This window comes from Marmota monax, unplaced genomic scaffold, assembly GCF_021218885.2.
Source record: "Marmota monax isolate L192 unplaced genomic scaffold, Marmota_monax_Labrador192_F-V1.1 WCK01_AAM20220418_F8-fsc01248, whole genome shotgun sequence".
NCBI lineage: Eukaryota > Metazoa > Chordata > Mammalia > Rodentia > Sciuridae > Marmota > Marmota monax.
The window spans coordinates 52,785-73,419 of record NW_026694125.1 but is presented as its reverse complement, the minus strand read 5'-3'; the positions used below and the strand labels follow the sequence as shown (position 1 = coordinate 73,419).

Below are 20,635 nucleotides of genomic sequence, written 5' to 3'. Positions count from 1 at the left end.
TCTGCACTTTGGTCTGGAGACTTTCCCTGAACGCTTCTCCTTCCTTCCTCTTTTTCCTTCACATGCTTTCAACCCCAGTCCCACAAAACGATGCACTCCTGCCTGGAACTAAACCTCTGCTTCCCAGGGGGCCCTATCCACATAATGTGCAGAAGGGCATTTAGTGTTTATTATACATCAGAAAAATGAGAAATTATACCTCATTTATGTATGATATATCAAAGTGCATAAATGCATTCTACTGTCTTGTATAACTAATTAAAACAAATTAAAAATTAAAAAACTCCCTTCTGGTTTTGCAAGCATGTCTACTATGATATCCCTGATCAAAGGCAAGTCCTTGCTCCCCCCATCACAACTCAAAGAACCATTTATTCCTCCTCACCACATCCTGTGCCCCCAGTCGTTAAAATGTGGCTATTTGAATTATCCTGCCTAGAACATTGAGGGTGTGCCACAAAAACACAGACACAAACAAGAAGTTGTCTACAGCAGCAACAGAGGTCATTAGTCTTGGGTTATGGTGTTCATGACTGGGGCTGAATGAAGTGGCAGCATTCCTTACTGGATGGTTCTATCAGAGCTTCATTTTTTCCTATTTCTGTTCATAGTTGGTTTTTCCAGAATTCTCATTGATTTTGTAAGCCGACCAATTATGCTCCAACACATAGCAACATTTACTATTTAAAATCATCAAAGTTTATGCTTCATTGCAAACCTTTTGCACTAGCACCTAAGCTCCATGAGGGCGAGAGTTTTATCAGTTATTTTTCACTGAAAGATCCTAAGTCCATGAAGGGTGTGCCAGCACATGTTGGATATTTGATATGTTTTGGTTGAATAAATAAAATAACTCATCAGGAGTTTAGAAATGGAATAATAGGCTATGAACAACTGAACTATCTTCAAAATGGAATGGGTAGTGTGCAGAATTGGGTATTGATCAGAGCAATCAGGAGAGTGATGATGGCAAAGAAGTTATGGTGGGGAGAATAATGCCACTCAAGATGCTCGAGGCTAGAATGTCACGTGTGGTGGCCCAGCCAGTGAGGAGTCCCTGGAGATGGGGCTGTCAGAGAAGATGACCAGTGATGAGGAAGTCCAAAAGCTCACTTCAGGTAGTTTTCTGTACTTTATATACTGTTTCACACAATGCACAATAAATTTCCTATATGTAACAGTCTTGAGCTCTGTGTTGATTTTACTGGGGGGAATGCAGATCAAAGTAACCCAGAAAAGATTGTAAACTATATTATGATCACTATCAGGGCTCACGCAAGGGAACAACATAAAGACAGAATCTACAGAAGTTTGTTGCAGCCAGAAACAAGGCAGAGGAAAACTGTGAACTTACATCTACGGGCTTGTGCCAGATGTTGGGCAGTTTGTTGCTTTTCTAAAACAAAGACATACAGCTGTGTGTTTTTGGATGTCATCTTCTGACTTGTGGTCCCATCACAGTAGTGAGAGTGCCTTCTCTTAGGGTTATGGGGAGAATTTGGAGAGATGAGGAGGGTGGGTGTGTCCGGGAGCAAGAGGAAGAGCTCAGCTCTCAGACTGGTCTTGCCTGGCTAATAGGGGGCGCTCAGTGGGCCACAAGGCAGAGTTGGGGGGATGTTGCCGAAGCCTGACTTCCTGGGAGTGATGTCAATGTCTTCCATGGGGACCAGTGAACGTAAAGAGAAGTTCTGAAGGAAGGAGGTGAAGTAGAGGAAGAGTTCCATGCAGGCCAGGGCCTCCCCCAGGCAGATGCGTTTTCCTGCAGGCACAGAACAGGGTGGGAGGTCAGGTCATATCTGCTAGGTACTGAGGGCCTGGGAGGCATCTGGTCTTATCACCCCAGTGGGCCTCAGCTGCCTCATCAGAATCTCAAGAGTCATGACTTGTGTCCACTTTGTAGGGTCATTAGCAAGACTCAATGGCTCCTCCTGTCCATGCTCAGCTAGGACTTGCTTCTTAGCAGGGCTCAACACTGGCAGCTACTTCTCTCTGCCTCAGATTCCATTGATTCCAATGGAAAGTTTCTAAAGGACCCAAGAATTTCAAACTTCTCTTCATTTCAGTTCCTCAAAGATTTTTCAAAAGTATGAAATTCAAATTTCAGTGTCCATAAATAAAATTTCATAGGCTCACACATATGCTCATTCATTTCAGTGTGTTGATGGTCACTTCCATAGTACAATAGCAAGGGTAAGTAGTTCAGACAAGGATCACAAGGCTGGGAAAAACTAAAATATTTTGTATTTGGTTCTTAATAGGAAAATTTTGCTGCTCTACTCTAACATTTCCTAAACATGAGAGCCAGTGGTTTTAATATTCCCTGATTCAGGGATTTTAGGATTTGAGAGTTTAAGGACACAGTCCTCAGCTTCCACTCTGACTTGGGCTTCAAGAAAAGGTTCTAAAATGTCCCTGGGGAAACCCATACATTGAAACCTACCAGAGGAGAAAGGCAAGAAAGCCTCATTCTTCTTGAAGCATCCCTGTTCATCCGGGAAGTATTCAGGATAGAAGGCATCTGGGTAGTGGAAGTATTTGGGGTCTTTGAGGACTGAGCCAATCACAGGAAAGACATCTGTGCCCTGGGGTGAAGATGGGAGCAATTAGAAGAAATCAGTATTGGACAGGGGTTGGTGAACCAAGAATCTGCAGCCATACTATCCTGGACCCACCAGACCTCTGCTGAGAGCCACAGCTAAGTCGGAATGGCCCCTGACATTTTGCCAATAGTATTGGTTGAGAGGGAAGCCATTAAGTGATGCTGGATTGATTCGGTTGTATATTAGACCTTTACTGTCCGCCTCGGCCTGCTACTTTGGAGTTCTAGTGCTACTTTGGAGTTCTCGTGGGGATTCCCGGAGAGTTCCCATTGGTTGGGGAAGTGCGGGAGGAGGGATTTCCAGAAGAGGGATTTCCGGTTGTTGGTTCCTGGAGGAGCCACGTGGCTTTCAGGAGAGTTCCCGGGAGCATGTGTGGAGTGTGCTGGTGGAGTTCAGAAATAAAGTTTGTTCCTGCTTCAGTGGCTCGTGATTTGTGCCCAGCCAGACTGCGGCATTTGGTGGCCCATACGGGGAACTCCTGAAGCTCTGAGGTAAGTGAAATTGCTCATCCCTAAGGGAAGGTGAGAGAATGGGTGACCATTTCAAAAAATAATGTGTTCTTGTTTTGATTTGTTTTGTTTTTGTTTCAAGCTGGCTATCCCTAGAACTTTCTCAGGCAAACTGGGAAAAATGGTTGGCTCAAGGTTTGAAGTTGTTCGCCCCTGAGGAAAAGATAGAAATAGACCACAAATGCACATGTCAAGAAAATAGGAAAATTGATACAACGATTTTTTGTTCCGTTTTTGTTTCATTCTGTTTCGGTGTTGTTTTGTGTTATCTTGTTGGGTTGTGTTATCTTTATAGTAGATTAGAAATTAGTAAAAAACAAACCGAAAGAGTGTTAAGTAAATTGTTAGAGGTCCAGACTATGGTAGAAAACATGTTAGATCAAGCAAAAGAGAAGGTCTCTTGAGCTAGTCAGATAGAGGAAGAAAATTTAAAGGAAGAAAGCTTAGAGGAGAAACAGCTATCAGCGGGGAAGCTACAACAGGAGGCTGCTACTAACTCTGTTCTATCACCCGAGGGCGTAATTCAACCAACAGCTCCACCTATGGAGACAGGTGAGTGGCCCTCAACCATGCCCTGTACTTGAGCAAGCAGGAGGGCAGCGAATTTACCGTGCTTTAGATTTCAAAACAGTGAAGCAGTTAAAGGAGGCTGTAACAACCTATGGTCCTCAAGCACCCTCACTGTAAGCATGGTTGAATCCATTACCAACTTGGACATGATGCAGCAGACTGGGCTAGCATGTGTAAAGCTGTGCTAAATGGAGGGCAATATTTGTTATGGAAGATTGCCAGTAGACATAAACAAGTTCTATGTTAAAATATTAAAATATTTTAATATTAAAATAAATGACCTAAGAATTTAGAGTAAATTATACTAGTGCTTATTTCATGGGAAGCTTTTCTGATGTTATAGAATCAGAAATGTGTTTCTGAACTCAGCAGAAATCTGGGTGGCAAGAATTATCTGATTCAGTAACAACAGTCTCAGAAATGTTAACATGATCAAACCGACAGGATTCTTCAGCAGGAATGTAATAGTATGTTAGTTCTTTAGTAGATATTTTTAAGGACAATTAATGTCAAAATGTAATTTAATTTGATGCATAATTTTGAATAAAAGATGCTTCATTTACTGGAATTTTTAAATCAGACCCAGTAAAGGTAACGGAATTTTGCTTGTAAATAAACTGTTTTATTAGTTAAAAAAAAAAAAGATTGCCAATGAGGAATTTTGCATGGAGACAGCTAGGCAAAATGCAGCAGCCAGTTACCAGTTAGGGCATGGAAGACTTTACAAGGACATGGAGATTTACAAGGTCAATTATCTAAGATAATACAAGGAGCTAATGAACCTTACGCTGAATTTGTAGATAGACTTATTCAAACAGCTACCAGAGATTTTGGGATACAGAACAAGCAATGCCATTAATAAAACAACTGGCTTATGAGCAAGGAAATCGTTGGTGCAGAGAGGTCATTATACCATGGAAATGTGGAGATTTAAACACATATATTAAATTATGTAAAGACATTAATGAACAAGGGCAAGTCTTGGCAGCTGCAGTACAACAGGCATTAGATGCCAGGCTGTAAACATGCTACAATTGTGAACAAGCATGGAATTTTAAAAGGAATTGCTCCATAGGAGGAGGGTTTAACAAAACTAGGTATCAAAGGAGTAGAATACCGGGTATTTGCCCACGATGCCATAGAGGGAGACATTGGGCTAATGAATGCCGTTCTCAAACCACCATAGACGGTACTCTGTTACCAAAAAACAGACAAGGACCAGGTGTTTACCCACGATATCATGGAGAAAGGCATCGGGCTCCATTGCCAAAAAACGGACAGGAGGGCCCAATGCTCCAGGGCCCACAACCACAAATATACGGGGCACTGGAGGAACCCAGCAACACCATCGGGGTAGTGCCCAGGACACATTATCCATCAGATCTCTCATCAGAAGAACCAGAGGGAGCACAGCGTTGGACATCTGCACCTCCACCAGAGCAGTACTAACTCCAGAGATGGGAGTTCAAGTCATTCCCACAGGGGTAAAAGGACCTCTTCCCCAAGGAACAGTAGGCTTATTGTTAGGACACTGTTCTTCTACTCTAAAAGGACTTATGATAAGTCCTGGGGTAATTGATCCCGATTATGAAGGTGAAATAAAAATTATAGCTAGTTCTCCAAAGGGTATATCAGTAATTTCACCAGGAGATAGAATAGCACAGTTATTAATAATGCCCAGCCGGCATGATAAATTTTCCAGCCGTACTGTACAAAGAGGTTCCAGGGGATTAGGCTCCACAGGTGTAGATTAGGCTATGCTGTCTTTAAATTTAGATTCTCACCCCATGCTAAAACTAAATATTCAAGGACATGAATTTAATGGGCTACTTGATACAGGTGCAGACCTTAGCATCATATCTCATCAAGAATGGCCAAAACGTTGGCCATTATAACAAGCCACTCAAACGCTTCGAGGCCTAGGAGTGGCGACTAATCCCCATAGAAGTGCAATGGTATTAGATTGGAAGGATCCTGAAGGATGTGAAGGAACTATACAGCCATATGTATTGGATCATCTTCCTATAAATTTATGGGGACGAGATGTCCTAGATCAATTAGGTTTGACATTAACAAATAACATCAATCCAAATGCGCCCACTATTAGGGCTAGACAAGGTTTTAGGAAAGAAAAAAGATTAGGAGAACAAGAACAAGGTATAGCAGCACCAATACAAATAGATCAAGGAATAGATAGACATGGATTGGGTTTTCAGAAGGGGTCACTGAGACAATCAAAATTACTTGGAAATCAGAAAGACCAGTATGGGTTCCTCAGTGGCCCCTGACTAAAGAAAAGATACAAGCAGCCCATGACCTGGTCAAACAACAATTAGCGGAGGGACATATGCAACCTTCCGTATCTCCCTATAATACTCCCATTTTTGTCATTAAAAAGAAATCTGGTAAGGATTATTGCAAGATTTAAGAGCCATTAATAATGAGATGGTTATTATGGGACCTGCTCAATCAGGGATTCCTCAATTGTCTGCCTTGCCTAAAACCTGTTATGTTTTAGCTATAGATATTAAAGATTGTTTTTTTTTTTCAATTCCAATTCATCCTGAGGATAGTCCACGTTTTGCATTTACTATCCCTGCACTAAATCATGAAGGTTCTGATCAGAGATATGAATGGAAAGTACTCCCTCAAGGGATGGCTAACAGCCCAACGATGTGTCAAATTTATGTTAACAAAGCAATCCAGCCACTTAGAAATCAAAATCCTGAACTACAAATATTTCACTATATGGATGATGTATTATTAGCACATAAAGATAAAAACACATTGCTAGAATGTTATGCCACACTTACAAACTTATTTAAAAATTATAATCTAGAGATAGCAATAGATAAAGTACAATTAAATTTTCCAATTAATTATTTAGGGGTTCTATTATCCTCAACCATTGTCCGTCCACCAAAAATTCAAATACGAGTAGATCAACTCAAATCACTTAACGACTTTCAAAAGTTATTAGGAGACATAAATTGGATAAGGCCCTATCTAGGCATACAAATAGGAGAGTTGGGACCTTTATTTGATATCCTAAAAAGTCCATCAGATCCAAATTCACCCCGAATGTTAACACCTGAAGCAAGAAAGGCATTAAAAATTATTGGATAGAATTGATATAAGTTTGCCTTTATTATTCAATGTAATACCAACAAAAATATTACTACAGGAGTATTTTGGCAAGAAGGTCCATTATTGTGGATACATTTATCTTATTCTCCTAACACTATTCTTACTAGGTATCCTGAGGCTGTAGGACAATTAATACTCAAAGGAATAAAAGCAGCAAAGGGAGAGTTTGGAATTTCTCCCAATAAAATTATTACTCCATATACTATGGATCAAATTGATGAGTTAGCTAATGAGTTAAATACTTGGGCAGTAATCATGTGTAAATCTAATGTTTCATTTGATAATCACTTACCATCTAATCCTTTGTTGTCTTTTTGGTCTTCGCATCCTGTAGTATTTCCAAAAATGACAAGAAAAAACCTATCATGAATGCTCCAAATATATTCACTGATGGGTCAAATAATGGTACAGCAGCAGCAGTTTCCCCTGATCAAACTTTTACATTTTTAGTACCCAAACAATCAGCTCAAAAGGTAGAGCTTAATGCAGTATTACAAGCTTTTGTGATGTTTAAAGATTCTGTATTTAATTTATTTTCTGATACAGAGTATATAGTTAATGCTATAGTGTCCCTTGAAGATGCTGGTAGGATTTCCCCTTCCTCTACTGTTTTCTCTTTGTTTTCCACTATACAAAGTCTAATCTGGGACAGAAAAGATCCATTATTTATAGGACATATCAGAGCACATATAGGATTCCCTGGAGCCCTTAGTTTGGGCAATGATTTAGCAGATAAAACTACACATGACATACATATTTTCTCTACACTAGAAGAAGCTACAAATTTTCATAAAAGGTTCCATGTCAATGCTAATCCTAAGACAGGAGGCTGACGTCTTGAGGTCAGCTCATCCGATGATGGGTAAGAACCATATGTGTTTTGGACAACCTAACAGGCATGGTCCCTAAGCCACATTGCTTGTTGTTTAATTAAACAGAAGGGGGGAGATGCTGAGAGCCACAGCTGAGTCACAGTGGCCCCTGGCATTTTGCCAATAGTACTGGTTGATAGGCAAGCCATTAAGATGATGCTTGATTGATTCGGTTGTATATTAGACCTTTACTGTCCACCTCAGCCTGCTACTTTGGAGTTCTCGTGGGGATTCCTGGAGAGTTCCCATTGATTGGGGAAGTGAGGGGGGAGGGATTTCCGGAAGAGGGATTTCCAATTGTTGGTTCCTGGAGGAGCAGCATGGTGTTCGGGAGAGTTCCCGGGAGCGTGTGTGGAGTGTGCTGGTGGAGTTCAGAAATAAAGTTTGTTCCTGCTTCAGTGGCTCGTGATTTGTGCCCAGCCAGACTGCGGAAGACCTCATCTGATTTTGGAAGCTAAGCAGGGTCAGGCCTGGTTAATCCATGGAAGGGAGGACCACGTGGATAGAAGGGTGCCATGGAGAATGAAACAGTGAGAGTGTGACCAAACCTTGGGCAGAAAGTAGCCTCGGAAATGAGTGTCCCATTGTGGGGGACACCCATGGGCACAATGTCTGTCAGTCTTTGGATCTCGTGGATGACGGCATCTGTGTAAGGCATCTTGACCCTGTCTTCCACACGTGGCATCCGGTGGGGGCCAATCACCTGGTTAATCTCTTTATGGATCTTGTCTGGAAGAAGGCAGAAAACAACACAGGGAGGGCAGGAGGAGCTTCTGTTTGCGAATACCACAAAGTTAAGAATCTCCAGCAAATGAGCTCTGAGGTGAAGGCCATCATCCACACTTGACAACCGACACATCAGTGGTACTCAAGAAATGCCCATCAGACCCTGGGAGGCACAGGCCTCCAGCCTGGATGCTAGCTGGAGCATTTGACCTGGACGTGGAAACACCAATGAGCCAAGGAAGACAGATGAGCAGGCCAATATCCTGCTTCCGGCTGGGCTTCCACACACAGCCTTTTAACCAAAAAAAAAAAAAAGGCTTTGGCTTGGTTCAAACTGCCACACTAGAAAGAGTGTCCAAATTGGAGATTTTTTTTTGTAAGTGAGAAACAAATTTCTCATGACTAAAGTTACCAACCAGACCAGACTGTAGCCAAATGAAGATGGCTTCTATTTGATTTTGGCAATGCCTTCAGCTCCATGTGGTCATCAAAGACGTCTATACCTCCTAATCCCTGAAGCCTGTGAAAATTATGTAATAAAGGACAACAAAAGGACAAAAGAGGTGTCACAGATGCCAATAAATAAAGGATCTTGAGAGGGAGAGATTAGCCTGGATCACCCAGAAGGGCCCTAGTATAATCAATCATGTATGTCTGTTATAAGAGAGGCTGGAGGACCAGAGTAGGAAAAGGGGACATGGCAGCTGAGGAGGCAAGGAGAGATCTTCACTGCTGGCCTTGAAGCAGCAAGAAAGAGCCACGAACCCAGAAATACAAAAGAGGAAGCTGTTAATGCTGGAAAAGGCTCCCCCTTGGTTTCGGTCTCGTCAAACCTCTCTGAACTTCTGACTCCAGGACTTTAACATAACACGTGTGTATGGTTTGAAGCTGCCTCTTACAACAGACACCAAGTTGAAGGCTGGTTTAGGAGCCCCCAATCCAGAGATTTCAAGATCCCATGTCCTGGCGTTCTGAAGGGTGAAGAATTATCTAAGGTTGTGGGACCCTAAATTTTCAATATTATGTCCTGGTAGGACTGGGAGGTGCCAGACAGGATGGGCCATTTCGGGGGGACACTCACCTTCCACTTCAGGATGCTTCATTAGCAGCAAAAATCCATAGCGTAGTGTGGAGCTCACTGTTTCTGTGCCCGCAAAGAAGAGGTTGAGTGTGGTAATGACCAAATTCTTGAGTTTGAATTCTGTGTGGGGATTATTTTTTTCCTGAAAGGGAGGAGATAATAAATAGCTACCATCTTAAGTCTTTGTTTTATTATTTTCACCCTGTGAATAGTATAGGCATTTGTGAAAAGGCAACAGATAGGTAAAGTAAGTCTGGCAGAGGAAACAACCAGAGCAAATGTCCTGAGGCAGGAGCTGAGGTCCTGATCCTGATATGTTAGAGGAAGAACAGAGCAGAGGGCACTGCGGCTGGAGTGGACAGAGAAGGAGAGCAGGAGAAGGGAGCAGTGCCTTGTAAGATTTGAAGGTTATAATTATAAATATTAGAGTTTATAATTTTAAACTACCAAGCACTGTTTCTTTTTTTCCTATTTACTTTTGGTTTGTCCTTTTTAGATATGCATGACAGTAGAGTATATTTTGACACATTATACATACATGGAGTATAACTTATTCTAATTAGGATCCCATTCTTGTGGTTGTATATGATGTGGAGTTTCATTGTGATGTATTCATATATGAACATAGAAAAGTTATGTCCCATTCATTCCACTGCCTTTTCTTTTCCTATCCACCCCTACTTCCCTTTATTCCCCTTTGTCTAATCCAATGAATTTCTATTCTTTCCCTCCCCCCTTGTTGTGTGTTAGCATCTGCATATCCAAGGGCTAAGGTTCTATAAGATAAAAATAGAAATTTACAGATGTCTAAAATTCTAAGAATCAATGATACAACATATTAAGCCTCCAAATTTTTACATCTCTAAGACTTTAAAATTTTTAAAGTTTGAGCTCCAATTTTTTTTTAAAAAAACTAAGCTTCTAGGAGCCAGAGTTGTGGCTCTGTTGTAGAGTACTTGCCTAGCATATGTGACGCACTGGGTTTGATCCCTGGCACCACATAAAAATAAACAAATAAAAGAAAAACATTGTGTCCATCTACAACTAAAAATATATTTTTAAAAATAACTAAGTTTCTAAATTTCCCAAATTCCAAAACGCTAAAGATTCACTCTGCTTTTCTACAACCATTAAGTCTCTGGCATATATGATTGGAAAAATGTAAGATTTTCAGTTTCCTTGTTACTAAAATTTCTGGATTTGAATCTTATTTTTGATAGAAAAAAGGTGCCATATCCATATACAATGGGGAGCTAGTCATCCACAAGGAAGAAGGAAATCCTTCCATCTGCAGCAAAATGGATAAAACCAGAGGTCATTATGTTAAAAGAAATTAGCCAGACACAGAAAGACAAATACCACATATTCTCTCACATGTGGAAGCTAAAAACTCAACCAGAAAGAATTGTCATTACTAGTGATTGGAAAGAAGTGGGTGGAAAAGGAAGGTTGAATTTGATCAGTCCCTGCCTTATGATGTATGGAAATATCACACCAGTGATCACCCACTAATATATGCATTTAATGCATGTCAATAAAAATAAATTTTATTTCATCAACTTAAAAAATGTTTAAAGGTTGTGAGAGTTTCTATTTTCATAGTTCCTGTATCCCATCTATAGATAAGAATGAAGCATGGAAAGTAGTACTTGCTCTTTTTGCCCCAACCTCTGCAGAGGGGCTTAAAGGTGCAGATACCCAGAGGAGATGAGAGAAGGGTATTGGGGGAGGGAAGCAAGCATCTGGTGCATCTTGATGAGGAAGCTGTCAATGAAGTCTCGGGGATGGTGGGGGTCAAGGGATGCCTCGTTGATCTTCACTCTGGATGCAACAAAGTCCTTAAGATCCTCTATCACATAGTAGAGGTGTTTGTGTCTTCCTGGCAAATATTGCATGATTCCTGAGTACATCTCATAGAGCTGCGGGGAACAGGCAAAGAAGATTATTTAGGAGTGGGTACTGGTCACCAGGCGGGTTGTGTCTAGAATCAGGGAGCTGGGCTCAAAATGCAGTGCTGGGTCTGAGAACCAGGTGTGGCTTTTGGCTTCCTAGAGATTTGGGCATATTGATAGTTGTCTTCCAGGGCTGTGGGGAAGATTAAGTGAGGTACAGGCAAGTGCCTATTGAACTCAGACTGGAAGTGAGCAGAGAAGTGACCAGTGGTACCTGTGCCCAGGGAGTGCTCATCTCTATGAAGCTCTCATTGATCATCTGCAGCAGGTTTAGGAATTCCTTGTCCTCATAGTCAAAACAGCTACCAAAGAAAACCGAACTGATGACATTGGAAACAGTGCGGCTTAGGAAGAAGGTGGGATCGATGGGGGCACCTGGTGATGGAAATTGTCTATGTTGGAGGTGAAAATTAGTAATCAGGGATGTGGAATCATTCATTGGTAGATTTGGGTCCTGTATCTACTGCTCAATAGTATATGTGAATTAGTTCATTGGGGGGTTTGAGTCTAGATTTCTCAATCTGCAAACTGGCTTAAAGACCACCTCATTTGTTCATGCAGATTCCATGTTGTGATCCATGCAAAATGCTTAGCACAGTGCCCGACATGGATTTAACACTCAATAAATGCTGGTGAGGCTTAATTATTTCTTTGTTACTGTTGCTTACATGCAGTTGTGGATAAGAGTCACAAATTTGGGGCTAGGGTTGTACTTAGTGGTAGAATGCTTGCCTAGCACATGTGAGGCACTGGGTTTGATCGTTAGAACCATATAAAAATAAATTTTAAAAAATGTATTGTATCTGGGGATGGGGTCATACCTCAGTGGTAGAATGCTTGCCTAGCATGTGCAAGGCCCTGGGTTTGATTCTCAGCAACACATATAAATAAATAAAATAAAGGTTCATTGTCAACTAAAAAAAAATTTAAAAAACGGTACTGTGTCCATCTATGACTAAAAAAGGGAAAAATGAGTCACAGATTTGGGAGGAACTCAATGGTAAATGCCATAATTTAAAAAGAAGGACTGGTGGTGCAGCTTAGTAATAGAGTGCTTCCCTAGCAGGCATGAGTCCCTGGGTTCGATTCCCAGCACTGAGAAGAAGAAGAAGGAGGAGGAGGAGGAGGAGGAGGAGGAGGTGGAGGAGGAGGAGGAGGAGGAGGAGAAGGAGAAGAGAAGGAGGAGAGGGAGGAGAAGGAGAAGAAGAAGAAGAAGAAGAAGAAGAAGAAGAAGAAGAAGAAGAAGAAGAAGAAGAAGAAGAAGAAGAAGAAGAAGAAGAAGAAGAAAGAAGAAAGAAGAAAGAAGAAAGAAGAAAGAAGAAGAAAGAATGCCTGGACTCTGTCTAGCTCTACCATGGATTCCACTTAGGCTATGGAGGAAATCCTTCTCAAGACCTCAGCTGCACCATCTGTAAAATGGAATGCAGGTCAAGGAAGTACATTTGGGAATAGTTGCTTCATAACAATGTACATATTTACAAGTGCACATTTTGACAAATAACTTGTGAGGGTACATGGCCTTTCAAAGCCTTTGTAAAGACCCTATAAATCATCCATGGAATCCAGATGGAAAATCTCTGATTTAAAGAAATCTATCTCTGTTTCTACCTCTTATCTATTTTTCTTTACACATTTCTCAGCCCCTGGGTCTTTTCTCTCTATACTTCTTTGGTTACAGACCCTATTTTTGGTTGGGAACTGGAATCCTTTAAAAAGAATAATGAAATAGGTAAAGAGTTTCTGATTTGCAAGACGAAAAAAAAATTTAAAGATTTGTTTTCCAACAATATGAATATACCTAACCCTACTGAATTGTACAACTAAAAATGGTGAAGATGGTAAGTTTGATGTTATTCACCACAATAAAAAATCTATAAACATAATGAAATTTGATCCTGCCTCCAAAAAAATACACAAACTCATATATCATCCTAGTCTACATATTATATTATGGGCACACAATCACAGGGAGATCCAGAGGTAAAAGGTTCTAGACAAATGGTCTCTGGGGGCCATCCATGTTGATTTTTACTATGGAACATGGCTGATAGCTTGGCAAATCTATAATATTCTCCATCCCCTTCATTTGAGTGTTTTTTCCACCAAGGTCCATCTTCTATGACTATACTCCCCATAAACACTCAGTCACCTAGTAGCCCTCCCGTGTGACCCCCATACCCTTGGTCTTCCGGAATTCCTCCGGCAGGTAGCCAGCCTCCTCCTGGATCTGCTCCTCCAAGCTCCGCTTTACCATCCAAAAAAAAGTCCCACAGGATGGTCAGAGAAAAACGTCGGAGAATCTTCCATCATTCTCCATTGGCCATAGCTATACCTGCCAGGATCTGAGTGTCAGGCTCCTGCCTCCCTTCCCCTCTCTGTGCTCAGCTGTGTGCTAGGCAAAAATGGGGTGAACTATAAAAGTTTTTTATTCTTGAAGAAGTTCCTCTTGACCTTGCAGGCTCAATGGGGAGACTAAGATTCCTTTCCTTCAGTACCCTCAAAAGCAGTCCAGACTGAGGCAGAGGAAAAGGGAGTCAGGCTAGGAATAATGGTGGGGAGATTAGAGAGAGTTTCCTGTAGGAAAGAGCTAGAACTGGGTAAATTACTTAGTGAGTGGGGGGGGGAGGTGAAAGAGGTAGGGTTTAATGCCACATACAGCACCCTGGAATTAGAACACAGTTCTATTTTCTGTGCACCACATGGATTCTCTAGATCAACACATATGTATACACAGAAGCTTGTACTTGTACATCAATACACCTACACTGATGGAGTTACCATGTAGTAAGTTTTATTTAGAAATCACCAGCTGTGTGGATTGGTAAATTGTTTAATGACATTTCCGGGTAGATTTATCAATGAAAGGAAGAATTTATGACTAGGATGACCAATGGGTAGAAGATTGAAAGATTGAGTAGCTAAGTGAAATGTTAATGTGTGGATGGTTTGAGATGAATGGATAATGGTTTGAAGGTAGATGGAAGATTAAGACATAAATGATGAAAGGATTAAGAAATCGATGGATGGGTGATTAATTGATATATACATAATATAATGGAAAGATGTTTGCATATAAAGAATAATGAATATGCTTTGATGGATTTATTGAGTAATGGATAGGAGGAAGAAAAAAGCAGAGAGAGAGATGAAAAGATGGAAAGAATGAAACTGCTTTGGATTAAAGTATATAGGGAGTTAGCAGTAGGTACGTGGGTAACACTAGAAAATAATCCTCCTAAGTGGAAGAGTCAGAGACCTATGTGCAAGGTATGTGTATGAAGATAAGAAATAGGGTTGGCTATGAAGGCTTCAACTGGTGCACAAAGATTGTCACACACTAATTCATTGAATGTAAGAACTGAAATAACATAGTAAGTGATCATGTTAGAATCAGATGTCTTCAATTCAAAGCAAAGCAATTCCACCACTTCTGTGGGACATTACCTCATCCTCCTCACCAGTGTTTTTTTTATATAAAATTAGTTCAATATTAATGGCTTTATCAAAGGAGTTAATGCAATAATTCCTGTAGAGCACTTATCAAAGAACCTGGAACACACTTAGTACATGGTAATAATTTCTGGTGATTGTAGTTACCTACCATGACCTTGGAAGTTTTTGTCTAATGTAACCATTTCTCCACACCTGCTGAACTCATCTGCTCCGTCTACCAGAGCCTCCTTCACCAGTTCATGTCCACACAAAATAACTACTGGCCACGGGCCCAGGTACACAGTGAACATGGGGCCATACTTCTTCCGGAGCTGGGAGTAAAGCAAGACACCAGAGGAGGGGTCAATTAGAGCACACATAGAAACCAGTCAAGGATTTTAGGGGAGGGAGAATTCAGATGATATAAATATGGGTACAACAGATCAAGGTAATCTTGGAAAGACTATTGGGGAAAAGACATGGAAATCTTCACTCCTGGGATCCTGAGCACAAACCATCCTCAACTCTGAAATGCCAGTTTCCTCATCTGTAAAATGATGGAGCTGGATTACATGAACTCTGAGATCTATACTTCTCTCTCTCTCTGAAATGCTGAATTCCTAGAAGCCTGAGATTTCATGGTACAGAGTCTCAAAGTACTAGTAAAAATCTAAGTACGAGAGTCCTTAGGTTCAAGGATATAAGATCCCAAAATCCTGAGACTGTGCTTCCAAAGTCATGACATCATGAGACTTTTATTCCAATGCACCTGGAATTTCAGAATTCTCAGGTTCTCAGTCTCTCAGAGTCTGTTTCAGAAGTCATAAGGTCTACACGTATCTGGCTATAGGATTCGTTGCTTCTAGCCCCAGGAGAGGAAATGGACAAACTTACCTTCATGAGACACTGAAAAGGGGCATTAGGGCTGATTTGAAGCAGGTTCCCCAGGAAAGGAATTGGTGTTGGACCTGGGGGGAGCTTTCCCCTCTTGTTGATTCATTTCCAAGCAATGAGGACGAAAAGGCAAGACAAGCAGAGTGCCAGAAAAATGGTGAAGGCCCCTCCCAGCTCCATGGTGCCAGGTTAGATACTGTCCTGGGCCCAGGTCCTGCATAAATAGGTTCTGAGAGATCAGCTTGTTCTGAAATCTGATCACCCTGAGATTCAAGTTTTCTGGGAATGGATACCATCAGGAAAGAGACTGCATTATTGAGGGGAGGGGTTACATAACCTATAATCTCCCACCTGGATAAAAGTGAATCAAATTCACCCAAGGAAATCTACAGGGGCCATTCCCCTTTCTTCATATTTCCAGTCCCTCCATTTTTCCCTCAGCTCAACCCCTGTAGCATTTCCTGTGGGTTGTTGAAGGCTCCTGGGTATCTGCTTAGATTACAGAGTTTAGGGTTCAGAGAGTTTGTGTTCAAGTTCAAACTCCATCTTTTCTTCACTGGGTGAGCCATCCAACCTCTGGGCCTCAGTTTCCCTATCTCTCAAGCTGATTCAGAAAGTCTTGATCAACAACAGGGCTGACTCCTCTGTTCATCTTTTGGTTAGGGTGAAGCTAAATGTTTTTTAATAAATAAAAATGAAAATTTCAAATAGTAAGAAAAGTAAGTCAATTAAAAGGGTATTAGTTGAGATCACCCCAATTGGTGGAGGGGCCCAGCTGCCGCCTGCGCCTGCACGGTAGGCAGACCGTGCAACCCGGAGAAGGGGCCCAGCGCCCGCCTTTGCAGTAGACAGACCTCCCCAGTTGGAGGAGGGGCCATGCCGCACGCCCATGCACTCACCTGACTGAGCTCTTGACAAACATAAGGTTTCCCCAACACCCCCACCTCATCAATCACCTTATGAGAAAAACTGATGGAACTCATCTTGGAAAATCCCACCAACCCTTAAAACCCACCAACTGGTTGGCTGGCATGGCTACCAGTGCAGTTCTGCAGTGGATCAGGCACCTGGTTTTCATCTCAGAGAATAAGAGTAGAGAGGCCACAGGTGGAAGCTCATGTCCTCTCACACTGACTACCACCACCACCCTGAATGCAGAGACTCAAGCTAGGAACAGACTATGTCACCAACTGGAAGAAATGAAAACAGAGTTCTGAGAGACATTTTTTTCTTTCTTTTCTCTCTCTTTTCAGCCATTCACCCAGTCTCCTCTACCCTTCCCCCTCGGTTCTTCGCAACCTCAACATATGTGAAACCCAAAATTGTGCATGAAAAAGTCTTTAACAACTTAATCACCAGAATAATATACTATAGAGGAATTGCATATGCCCCACCTTCTTTCCCCCTTTTTATTTCTTTTTTTTCTCATATATTCTTTTTCCCGCTCTCTTTTTTCTCTTCCTTTCTTTGTTATTTGTTTTCCTCCCTCTTACTCCCTCTATCCCACTTGCAACCCCCTCAATTTTACTATTCATAAGTAGGGTAATCTTATAAATACAGATAGGAATTTGAATCTATACATTCTTCCATAAATTACCCATCTATTGGTTAGAGCTCTCCAAAGTTACTAAGTTAGATTAACACCATACCCTCACTCCTTTCCCCATAAACATAACATCCTACACCTGAAATGCAGTTTTCTTCAAGCTACCAGAAATGGTATGCCTTTCATGAAACTAATGACTATATTTGTAAACAATAATCAAAACCAACATTTGTAGACATAGAGTCTAGCTATAAATGTAGTAATAAGGAAAACGTGTGCTTAGATGATGTACTATTGATATTGAGAACTGTTAACATTGTCTTTCTCCACAAAAGGGAGACTTTGCAACTATACAAGAGCAATATAAATATATAGGGGGAACATTCAATAACACAAGAGTTTCACAAAGCAGAAAGAAACGCGAGCAGTATGAAAAGACAAGGAAAGAAAGGACCACAAGCAATGCAGGTCAACTCAACTTTAGAAGAGGTAATATCTGCAGCAGATGGAATGTCAGATAAAGAATTCAGGATATACATGCTTCAGATGATCTGGAGTCTCAAGGAAGACATTAGACAGCAAAATCAGACAATGAAAGATCACTTCGACAATGAATTACATAAACAAATCCAAGAAGCAAAAGATCAAGTATACAGGGAGATAGAGGTCATGAAAAACAAACAAACAGAAATCCTAGAAATGCAGGAAGCAATAAACCAAATTAAAAACTCAAATGAGAGTACTACCAGCAGAGTAGAACACTTAGAAGAAAGAACATCCGACAATGAAGACAAAGTATTTCAACTTGAAAAGAACATAGACAGCTCAGCGAGACTGTTAAGAAACCATGAGTAGAACATACAAGAAACATGGGATAACATAAAGAGACCAAACGTAAGAGTCATTGGGATACAGGAAGGTATAGAGGTCCAAACCAAAGGAATGAGCAATCTGTTCAACGAAATAATACAAGAAAACATCCCAGACTTGAAGAATAAGACAGAATCCCAAATCCTAGAAGCCTACAGGACGCTGAATGTGCAAAATCATAAGAGATCCACACCTAGACACATTATAATGAAGATGCCCAACATACAGAATAAGGAGAGAATTTTAAAAGCTACAAGAGAAAGAAGCAGATTACATTTAGGGGTAAACCAATCAGGATAACAGCTGATCTTTCAACACAGACTCGGAAAGCTAGAAGATCCTGGAACAACATATTTCAAATGCTGAAAGAACATGGGTTCCAACCAAGAATTGTGTATCCAGCAAAATTAAGCTTAAGGATGGAAGATGAAATTAAAACCTTCAATGATAAACAAAAGTTATAAGAATTTGAAGCTAGAAAACCATCTCTTCAAAACATCCTCAGAAAAACTTTACAGAAAGAGGAAATGGAAAATAACAATGAAAACCAACAGTGGGAGGTAGGACAGTAAAGGGGAAAAAATAATCAAACAGGAAAAACAAACCATGTTAAGTAACATAAATAAACAAATATGGCTGGATGAACAATGCATATCTCAATAATAACCCTAAATGTTAATGGCTTAAACTCACCAATTAAGAGACACAGTTTAGTAGAATGGATCAAAAAAAAATGATCCAACAATATGCTGCCTACAGGAGACGCATTTGATAGGAAAAGACATACATAGACTGAAGGTGAAAGGTTGGGAAAAATCATATCACTCATATGGATCTCGGAAACAAGCAGGAGTGTCCATACTCATATCAAATAAAATAGATTTCAAGCCAAAGTTAATTAAAAGGGATAAACAAGGACACTACATACTGTTCAAGGGAACCATACACCAACAAGACGTAACAATCATAAATATATATGCCCCAAACAATGGTGCAGCTACGTTCATCAAACAAACTCTTCTCAAGTTCAAGAGTCTAATAGACCACCATACAATAATTATGGGAGACTTCAACACACCTCTCTCACCACTGGACAGATCTATCTGATGTTTGAGGGGTAAAAATTTGTTCCCAGGATGTAGGCTCCCTATTCACCTCGCATATGATTTCTCTTGCTGAGAAAAAACTTGTTAGCTTGAATTCATCCCATTTGTTGATTCTTGGTTTTAACTCTTGTGCTATAGGTGTCTTATTAAGAAATTTGGGGCCTGCCCCCACGTGATGAAGATTAGGACCCACTTTATCTTCTATTAGATGCAGAGTCTCTGGTCTGATTCCTAGCTCCTTGATCCATTTTGAGTTGACTTTTATGCATAGTTAGAGAAAGGGATTGAATTTCATTTTGTTGCATATGGATTTCCAGTTCTCCCAGCACCATTTGTTGAAGATGGTATCCTTTCTCCATTGCATGGTTTTAGCACCTTTGTCTAATATAAGGTAGTTGTAATTTTGTGGATTTTTCTCTGTGTCCTCTATTTTGTACCATTGGTCTACCAGCCTGTTTTGGTGCCAGTACCATGCTGTTTTTGTTACTATTGCTCTATAGTATAGTTTAAAATCTGGAATCATGATACCACCAATTTCACTCTTCCTGCTTAGAATTATTTTAGCTATTCTGGGTCTCTTGTTTTTCCAGATGAATTTCATGATTGATTTTTCTTTTTCTACAAGGATTGTCATTGGGATTTTGATGGGAATTGCATTGAATCTGTAAAGTGCTTTTGGTAGTATGTCCATCTTTTTTTTTTTATTTTTTTTATTTATTTATTTTATTTTTTTTTTAATTTTTTATTGTGGGTTGTTCAAAACATTACAAATTTCTTGACATATCATATTCCACACTTTGATTCTAGTGGGTTATGAACTCCCACCTTCACCCCATACACAGATTGCAGATTCACATCAGTTACACATCCATTGATTTATGTCCATCTTAATAATATTAATTCTACCAATCCATGAGCAAGGTAAATCCTTCCATCTTCTAAGGTCTTCTTCTATTTCTTTCTTCAGGGTTCTGTAATTTTCATTGTATAGCTCTTTCACCTCTTGTTAAGTTGATTCCCAGGTATTTTATTTTTTTGTGAATGGAGTAGTTGTCCTCATTTCCATTTCAGAGAATTTGTCACTGATATACAGGAATGCCTTTAATTTATTGGTATTGATTTTATATCCTGCCACTTTGCTGAATTCATTTACTAGTTCTAGAAGTTTCTTGGTCAAATTTTTTGGGTCTGCTAGGTATAGGATCATGTCATCAGGAAATAGTGCTAATTTAAGTTCTTCTTTTCCTATATTTATGCCTTTAATTTCTTTCATCTGTCTAATTGCTCTGGCTAGTGTTTCAAGAACTATGTTGAATAGAAGTGGTGAGAG

The 20,635-nt window shown here is 40.4% G+C and overlaps 1 pseudogene; it reads right to left on the bottom strand.

The window, feature by feature from the left end:
* Window positions 1-1,571: 1,571 nt before the first annotated feature.
* LOC124107594 (cytochrome P450 2G1-like) lies at window positions 1,572-16,674 on the bottom strand (annotated as a pseudogene).
* Between the last annotated feature and the right edge of the window lie 3,961 nt (window positions 16,675-20,635).